The following is a 7,854-nucleotide window of genomic DNA, read 5'->3' as shown; positions in this document are numbered from 1 at the left end:
AGCTCAGACAATGTGCTATTGGGCGAGTGAACAGCCTTTATCCAGTTTGCTGGGGCCCACCCTTCCAGTCTGACCTTCAAAGAGCCCCCGGCAGCCAGGGGTCGCTGAGGCTGACACGAATCCAGAAGGCTCCCTGGCTCCAGTCCGGAGCAGCCCCGCTGTGCCCAAGTGCTGGGGCACGGCGACAGAAAACTCGCACAGCCCAGCTCTGAGACTGGGTGCCCAGGGTCATTAGCTCCTTTGTTCCTCATGAGAGATCAGCTCCCAGGGGCCGCGTGGGCACAGCAGAGACCAGCCCCCAGCCCCGGGAAGCCCCAGCCGAAGGCAGAGGCCTCGGTGGAACTCCCGGCACATCCTTCAGGCCTTCAGCACGGGCCCTGGGCTCCAGGAAGGCGCAGCCCCGCGGGGCGGCTAGGAAGTAAGTCAGCAGGGTAAAAATGAGATGCGGGCGCCTCTGGCCGCTTCTCTCTGTCGTGCTGGGCTCGTGCAGGCTGGGACTAAGCGACAGAAATGGCTGGGAGGCTGGGGGCTAAAGCCATTTTTGCTGACTGTCAGCGGGGTCTCTGGAACCAGAGGGAACGCACTCTTAAGCTCTTCTTAAAATTGAAGGTGTTTGGGGGCTGGAGCGATAGCACAGCAGGTAGGGCGTTTGCCTTGCACGTGGCCGACCCGGGTTTGAATCCCAGGATCCCATAACAGTGCCAGGGGTAATTCCTAAGTGCAGAGCCAGGAGTAACCCCTGTGCATCGCCGGGTGTGACCCAAAGAGCAAGAAAAGAAAGAAAAAGATTGAAGGTGTTTATGCTTGGGATGAATCTGAATTCTCTCTGGGCAAGAGATGTGCTTATGTAGACCAAGCAGAGGACTACACGGTGACTCCTGGTGGCAAACCTAACCAAACCAGAGTGACCTGGGGAAGGGTGACCCGCGTCCATGGAAACAGTGGCAGGGTTCCAGCTACTATTCCGAAGTAACCTTCCTGCTAAGGCAGCAATTGGTCACAGAATCCGTGTGATGCTTTACCCTTCAAGGATATAAGCTTACTAAAAAGTAAATAAATAATGTGTAGATTTTTTTTTTCTTTTTGGATCACACCCAGCAGTGCACAGGGGTTACAACTCCTGGCTCTGCACTCAGGAATGACTCCTGGTGGCGCTCAGGGGACCCTATGGGATGCTGGGAATCAAACCCAGGTCGGCCGCGTGCAAGGCAAATGCCCTACCCACTGTGCTATCCATTCCAGCCCCAAGTGTAGATATTTAAAATTTTTAAAAAAATGAAATGCAGCGATTCGTTAAGTGAGGTGTCAGGAGCCAATGCTCCCGTTGATATGGTCGGGGGGTCAGAAGGAACAGCGAGGTGTCAGTAAGGTGAGAGGGTCCCTCTGTGTGTGTGTGTGTGTGAGCGCGGGGCGGGAGGCGATGCCCTTTCGCCCTGCCAGTTAGTGGGGACTGCCAGGAGGAAGTCTGCATGCCTGTTTATCTAGGTTCTTACAGGCTATTTGTAGAAAAGGAAAAAAAAAGAAAGAAGAAAAAAGAAAAAAGAAGGGGCTACTGTTGACTCAGGCCGCGTCTGCTCTGCGGCCCCCACCGCGCCCCATTCCTCACATATCCAGCTTTGTTTCCTAATGCTCGGCCCGCGCGTGTTGACTGCTCTCAAAGGCCCCAGTGTGTGGCTGGCCTTGAAGAACAATTATTTGTTTATGTGTCTGACTCCCCGGCCAGGCCGGGAGCTCCTTGAAGGCGGCGGGCCTGGTCTCGTCCCCTGGACGGGCTGCGCTCGGCCGACAGGCTCGGCCACCGCGTGGGGTGAGCGAACGGGGACGGGCAGGGGCCACGCACGCACGCACGCACACACGCGGGGAGTCCCCGTCCTCGAAGCTGGTGGGCCGGGCACCTCGCAGACGCGCATGCGCGAGGCGGGGCACACACGCTCCCCAGGGGCATGTCCCGCGGTCCGTGGGGAGAAGCACAGGAGGGGGGAGACCATCCGGGGGTCAGAGATGGGCAGTCAGCTGCTCCCCCCGCCCTCCCCATTCCTTCCAAGTACCTGAGATCTCTGGGGATTTAAAAATATTTAGTTCAAGTTATTCATGATTGGGGGTCAGTCCTGCGGTGTTCCAGCACCCGTCCCTCCACCCGTGGACGTTTCCCTCCACAGATGTCCCCGATTTCCCTCCCACCCCGCAGCCTGCCTCTGTGGCGGGCACTTCTCTCGCTCTGTCTCTGTCTGTCTGTCTGTCTGTCTGTCTGTCTGTCTCTCATCTTCCTTTTTTCCTGCCAGGCCCCGGGGTTTGCAGTGCTGCTGCCGAAAGGGTCCCACGCACATCCCTTTCCCTCCTTCTAGAACTCAGTTCTTGTCCAGAGTGATCATTTCCGACTGTCACTGTCATAGTGGCCCTGATCTGTCCTAGCTGCCTCCTCCCCCTTGGTGGCGGCTTCCTGCCACGGATCAGTCTTCCTGGCCTTTTTTCTACTGCCTTTGGGCATTATGCACATACTATGGTTTTTGTTTTTATGTTTTACATCCCACAAATGAGTGTGACTCAATTTGTTTATCCTCACTGGGAACTCTTCAGGGCAGGGGGCTCCCCAGCAGTGCTCAGGAGGCCCCAAGGCCCCACCAGTGATTCCCAGTCCGTTGGACATGGTCCAGTGCCACGACCCGAGGATGCTGTGCCCCAGATACCTGAGCCACCCCCCAGGGCCAGGGACCTGCAGGGCTGTACCCGGCGGTGCTTGGAATCAAGTGATGCTGGGAATTGAACTGCCCTAACCACTGTACCACCACCCAGCCACTGGCTTGGAATTCTCAAGGGAACTGAAAAATTACTTTATACATATTACATATCCCTTTCTCCCCCATCCCCCCAGGTTCAGCAATGCCTGGAATTAAACCCAGGTCTCAGGAATGCAGTATAGATATTCTGCCTCTGAGCCACTTCCCCGCCCAGATTTTCTCATTTTATTTAATTTTTTAATTTTTTTTTTTGCTTTTTGGGTCACACCCAGCGATGCACGGAGGTTACTCCTGGCTCTGCACTCAGGAGTTACTCCTGACAGTGTTCGGGGGACCATATGGGATGCTGGGAATCGAACTGGGGTTGGCCACATGCAAAATAAACGCCCTACCTGCTATACTATCACTCCAGTCCCTTATTTTACTTTTTAAATTTAATTTTATTTTTTATAAAGTTGTTCAATATAATTTGTTGCATTCAGTGTTCCAGTTGTTCCACAACCATTCCATCTTCCCACCACCATATTTCAAATGTTTCCACCCTGACACCCAGAGCCTGCCCCCAAAGCAGGACCTAGATAATTTTGTGTTGCTTGTTAGGAATAATCTGCTAAAAATGGTCAAAAAAAGTTTCCTTAGAGGAAAGTGTGTGAAGATTATTGTATCTCACCCTGGAACCATTCATCCTTGTATAAGAGATTACTTATAATGTTAAAGGTTCTCGTTTAATTTTAATTTTTAAAAATTGAGTCACCATGACACACACAGCTACAAAGTTGTTCATGATCAGGTTTTAATCATACAATGTTCCAACACCCATCCCTTCACCAGTGTATGGTTCCCACCCCCAATGTCCCTAGTTTCCCTCCCTCTACCCCCCCAGCCTGTCTCTGTGGCAAGTGTGTCTCTGTCTGTGTCTCTGTCTCTCTGTCTTTCTCTCTGTCTCTCTCTCCCTCTCTCTCTCTCTCTCTCTCTCCCTCTCCTCCCCCCTCCTCCCTCCCTTCTCCCTTTCCTTTGGGTGTTATGGTGTGCAGGACCAGTACTGAAAGGTTATTTTGTATATCTCTTTACCTCCTTGCGGCCCTCGATTCACCGCTTGCCCTGGGTCCATCTCCTCCCTCGTCGGGACCCTGCTTTTGGGGGTGCTAGGAAGTAAGGGCAGCTGAGGCTTAGGTCGAGAGAACAGATGCCCAGGAGGAAAATATCATGTAAAGTCAAATGACTTCCAGGTTGCAAAAGCATAGTATTTGCTAAGTCTTCCTGTGTCCATACAAAAAGGGCATTGCTCTGAATAAACTATGCAAAGGACTCAAGGAGAAGAGAAAAACAATATTTACAAGTCAACAGAACACTAAGAAAGAAGCTACAAATAAACAGAGGAATGGGAGCACTGTAAAGGGAGTAACCCAGTAAACCTAAGCTACCTGAGGCTATGTAATCCTACAATAAAACAATGACCACACACTGACTCTTACCAATCTAAGCTTTTTTTAAAAAATATATTCTTAAAAATCTTTTTTTTTTTTATTGAATCACTGTGAGATACAGTTACAGAGCTTTCATGTTTGAGTTTCTGTCATACCCATCACCAGTGCACACTGTCAAAATCCCCAGCATCCCACCCTCACCCAATCCCAACCCCCCGCCCCCCACCTGTGCAGCAGACAATTTCTATAATACTCTCTCTTTACTTTGATTACATTCAGTATTTTGTCACCAGTCCCACCATTGTTATTTAGAATTTTCCCAACACCACTCAAAAATGCCAAAACAGGGGCTGGAGAGATAGCACAGCGGGTAGGGCGTTTGCCTTGCACGTGGCCGACCTGGGTTAAAATCCCAGCATCCCATATGGTCCCCCAAGCACGGCCAGGGGTAATTCCTGAGTGCAGAGCCAGGAGTAACCCCTGTGCATCGCCAGGTGTGACCCAAAAAGCAAAAAAAAAAAAAAAAAATGCCGAAACAGCAGTGCTAGGCAATTTATTTTGTATTGCTTTTTATGAATCGCATAAGATGTCACCCAGCTGAGAGAGTGGCCACGGCACTCTTGAAAATAGAAGATTTTTAAATAATTAGGGTCTGGAGAGATCTCTGCCGAGAGCTGGTTGGTTCTGAGACTGTTTTGTGTGTCTCTGGTTTAAGGAGCGTCAGTAGTAGCGGGGAGCAGTTGGTGGGCGTCGTCTCAAGGTTCCATGGGGCGGAGGGATGAGGAGGGTCGACCCATCTCCCCTCCCGTGAGGCCTGGTGTTTGCCGTTACCGCTCCCGAGTACCTGGGCTTCTCACTGGGTTCCGGAAGATGGCGGCCTCTGGGACCCCTAGCGGGGGGACAGCACCTGCTCCCCTCTGGGGTAGCCCCGTGAAATCGACCTATCACGGAGTCTGGAGGCATCTCTGCAGCGGGCTGCTCGGTTCCGAGATTCTTTCCTGTGTCCACCCATCTAAGTCTTTTTTTTTTTTCTTTTTGGGTCACACCCGGCAATGCTCAGGGGTTACTCCTGGCTCTGCACTCAGGAATTATCCTGGCGGTGCTCAGGGGACCATATGGGATGCTGGGAATCAAACCCGGGTTGGCCGCGTGCAAGGCAAACGCCCTACCCGCTGTGCTATCGCTCCAGCCCCCACCGATCTAAGTCTTGATCATTCCATTTGCCTTTGTGTCGCCGCAAACAGTATGACGTCAGTTTACTCGTGCCTGCGAGGGAGTAGGCTGGGGTCCTGGGTGGGAAACTGGGGACGTTGGTGGGGGGAAGGTCACATGGGTGCGGGGACAGGTGTCGGGACACGTGAGGCCTGGAACGGCTGTATTAGGAACACCTTGGTAAATCATGGCGTTCTACTAAAAAATGTGAGTTAATAAAAAAAAGAAAATTTATTTTAAAAAAATCACGAAAGATAAGGCCACAAAGGGAGTGATAGGACAGCGGGCAGAGACTTGTCCACGGGCTACTGGGTAAGGCCAGATCCTTCTGGTCACCCCAGAATGAGACCTCCCTGCAGCCATTCCTCACCCCGCCCTCCCCCGTATCTTGTAAGTCACTAACTAACCTTTCTGTCCATACCGTGGATTTGCTATTTCTGGATGTTTCTAGAACTTTTAAGTTGAAAGTTTATCCCCATCTGAACAGAGGCCCCACTTGAGATGTTTGCCTGCTCAGGACATATGGACCCAGCAGGGGGAGGGCTCACAGTTGTGGAGATGTTCAGCCCCCCCCCACCGCCCCATGGAACGGCAGGACTTTGCCATGACACCCCTTCCAAATATGTGAACCTTCCCCTTTCTTTTATTATTAGCTTTTTTTTTTCTTTTTGGGTCACATCTGGCGATGCACAGGGGTCACTCCTGGCTCATGCACTCAGGAATCACCCCTGGTGGTGCTCAGGGGACCATATGGGATGCTGGGACTCGAACCCGGATCGGCCGCGTGCAAGGCAAACGCCCTACCTGCTGTGCTATAACTCCAGCCCCTATTATTAGCTTTTTATCTATCTATCTATTTATTTATTTATAGAATCACTGTGAGATACAGTTACAAGCTTTCATTTTAGAGTTTCAATCATGCAATGATCAAACACCCATCCCTCCACCAGTGCACATTCCCCGCCACCAATGTCCCCAGTATACTCCCCTTTTCCAACCTTCCCCCTGCCTCCATGGCAGACCCTTTCCCCCATACTCTTTCTCTACTGTTGGGCATTATGGTTTGCAATACAGATACTGAGAGGCCATCAAGTTTGGTCCCTTATCTACTTTCAGCACACACCTCCCATCCCGAACGATCCCTCCAACCATCATTGACTTAGTGATCCCTTCTCCATCTCAGCTGCCTTCTCCCCCAGCTCATGAGGCAGGCTCCCAACTATGGGGCAATATTCCTGGCCCTTGTGTCTACTCTCCTTGGGTGTCCATCTCATGTTATTTTACATTCCAAAAATGAGTGCAGTCCTTCTATGTCTGTCCCTCTCTTTCTGACTCATTTCACTTGGCATGATACTCTTCCTATCCATCCACTTATAAGCAAATTTCATGACTTCATCTTACCTAATAGTTGCGTAGTATTCCATTGTGTAGATGTACCCAAGTTTCTTTAACCAGTCGTGAGCCTTTTCCTTTTTCCAGATGCATGGAAAGCTGCTGACAGATCAATGCGAGAGGGACTGTGCCCCTCCCTCAAAAAAAAAAAAAAGGTTTCCTCCATTGACACCTGCATCGGTGCTTCGTGCCTTGAAGGCCCACTGCAGGCCCATTATGTGGGCAGACCACATTTTTGCTTTCTTGGTCAGTTGGTTGGGTTCGATGAATAATGCCTCTGTGTACATTCACATTCATATCTTTTTTTGCATAACCATGTGTTTTTAAGTCTCTAGGGTCTCTACCTAGGATTGCAATTTCTGAGTCTTTTTGCAATGAATAGCTACATTGATATATTTTTTTGGGGGAAACTGGCAAATTGTTTTTCAGAATAGTTTCTTTTTGATTAGTATACTTTTATTTTCCCTTTTTTTTGGGGGATGGGGGGTAGGGAGCACCCCCAGCCATGCTCAGAGCTTACTCCTGGCTCTGTGCTCCAGGATCATTCCTAGTGGTACTCAGGGAACCATCAGCGGTGCCAGAATTCAAATCAGGGTCTGCCATGTGCAAGGCAAGTTCCCTGCCTCCTTCCTGTACTATCTCTCCAGCCCCTATTCATTCACTTTTGAAATCAAAGTCTAAGGTGCACATTGATTGAATTGTGCCAGTTGCCTAAATCTAGAGCTTGAAGATTTTTGTTTCGTTTGGGGCCACGCCCGGCAGTGCTCAGGGCTTACTTTGATCTCTGCTCTTAGGGATCACTCCTAGCAGAACGCAACCACTTATGGTGCCAGGAATGGAAAGACAGCACACGGGGAGGGTGTTTGCCTTACATGTGGCCATTCTGGGTTCGATCCCTAGAACCCCATATGGTTCCCCCCTCGCCCCACCAGGAGTGATCCCTGAGCACCGCCAGGTATGGCCACCCCAAAACAAAACCAAAAGAACCATATGCAGTGCCGGGGATTGAACTTGGGTCTGCTGCTTTCGAGGAAAGCGTCCTCCTTGCTGCAGAATCGCTTCAGTAAATCATTACAAAATGAATC

At 50.7% G+C, this 7,854-nt stretch overlaps 1 protein-coding gene and 1 pseudogene across 1 annotated transcript in view; both read left to right on the top strand.

Moving 5' to 3' along the window:
- NHEJ1 (non-homologous end joining factor 1) overlaps positions 1–7,854 on the top strand; it is a 119,697-nt gene that overhangs the window by 92,055 nt on the left and 19,788 nt on the right. The window lies entirely within an intron of this gene.
- LOC101551095 (60S ribosomal protein L35a-like) lies at positions 511–1,037 on the top strand (annotated as a pseudogene).

This window comes from Sorex araneus, chromosome X (assembly GCF_027595985.1).
Source record: "Sorex araneus isolate mSorAra2 chromosome X, mSorAra2.pri, whole genome shotgun sequence".
NCBI classification, from domain to species: domain Eukaryota; kingdom Metazoa; phylum Chordata; class Mammalia; order Eulipotyphla; family Soricidae; genus Sorex; species Sorex araneus.
This window is presented reverse-complemented; position numbering and strand designations above follow the sequence as displayed.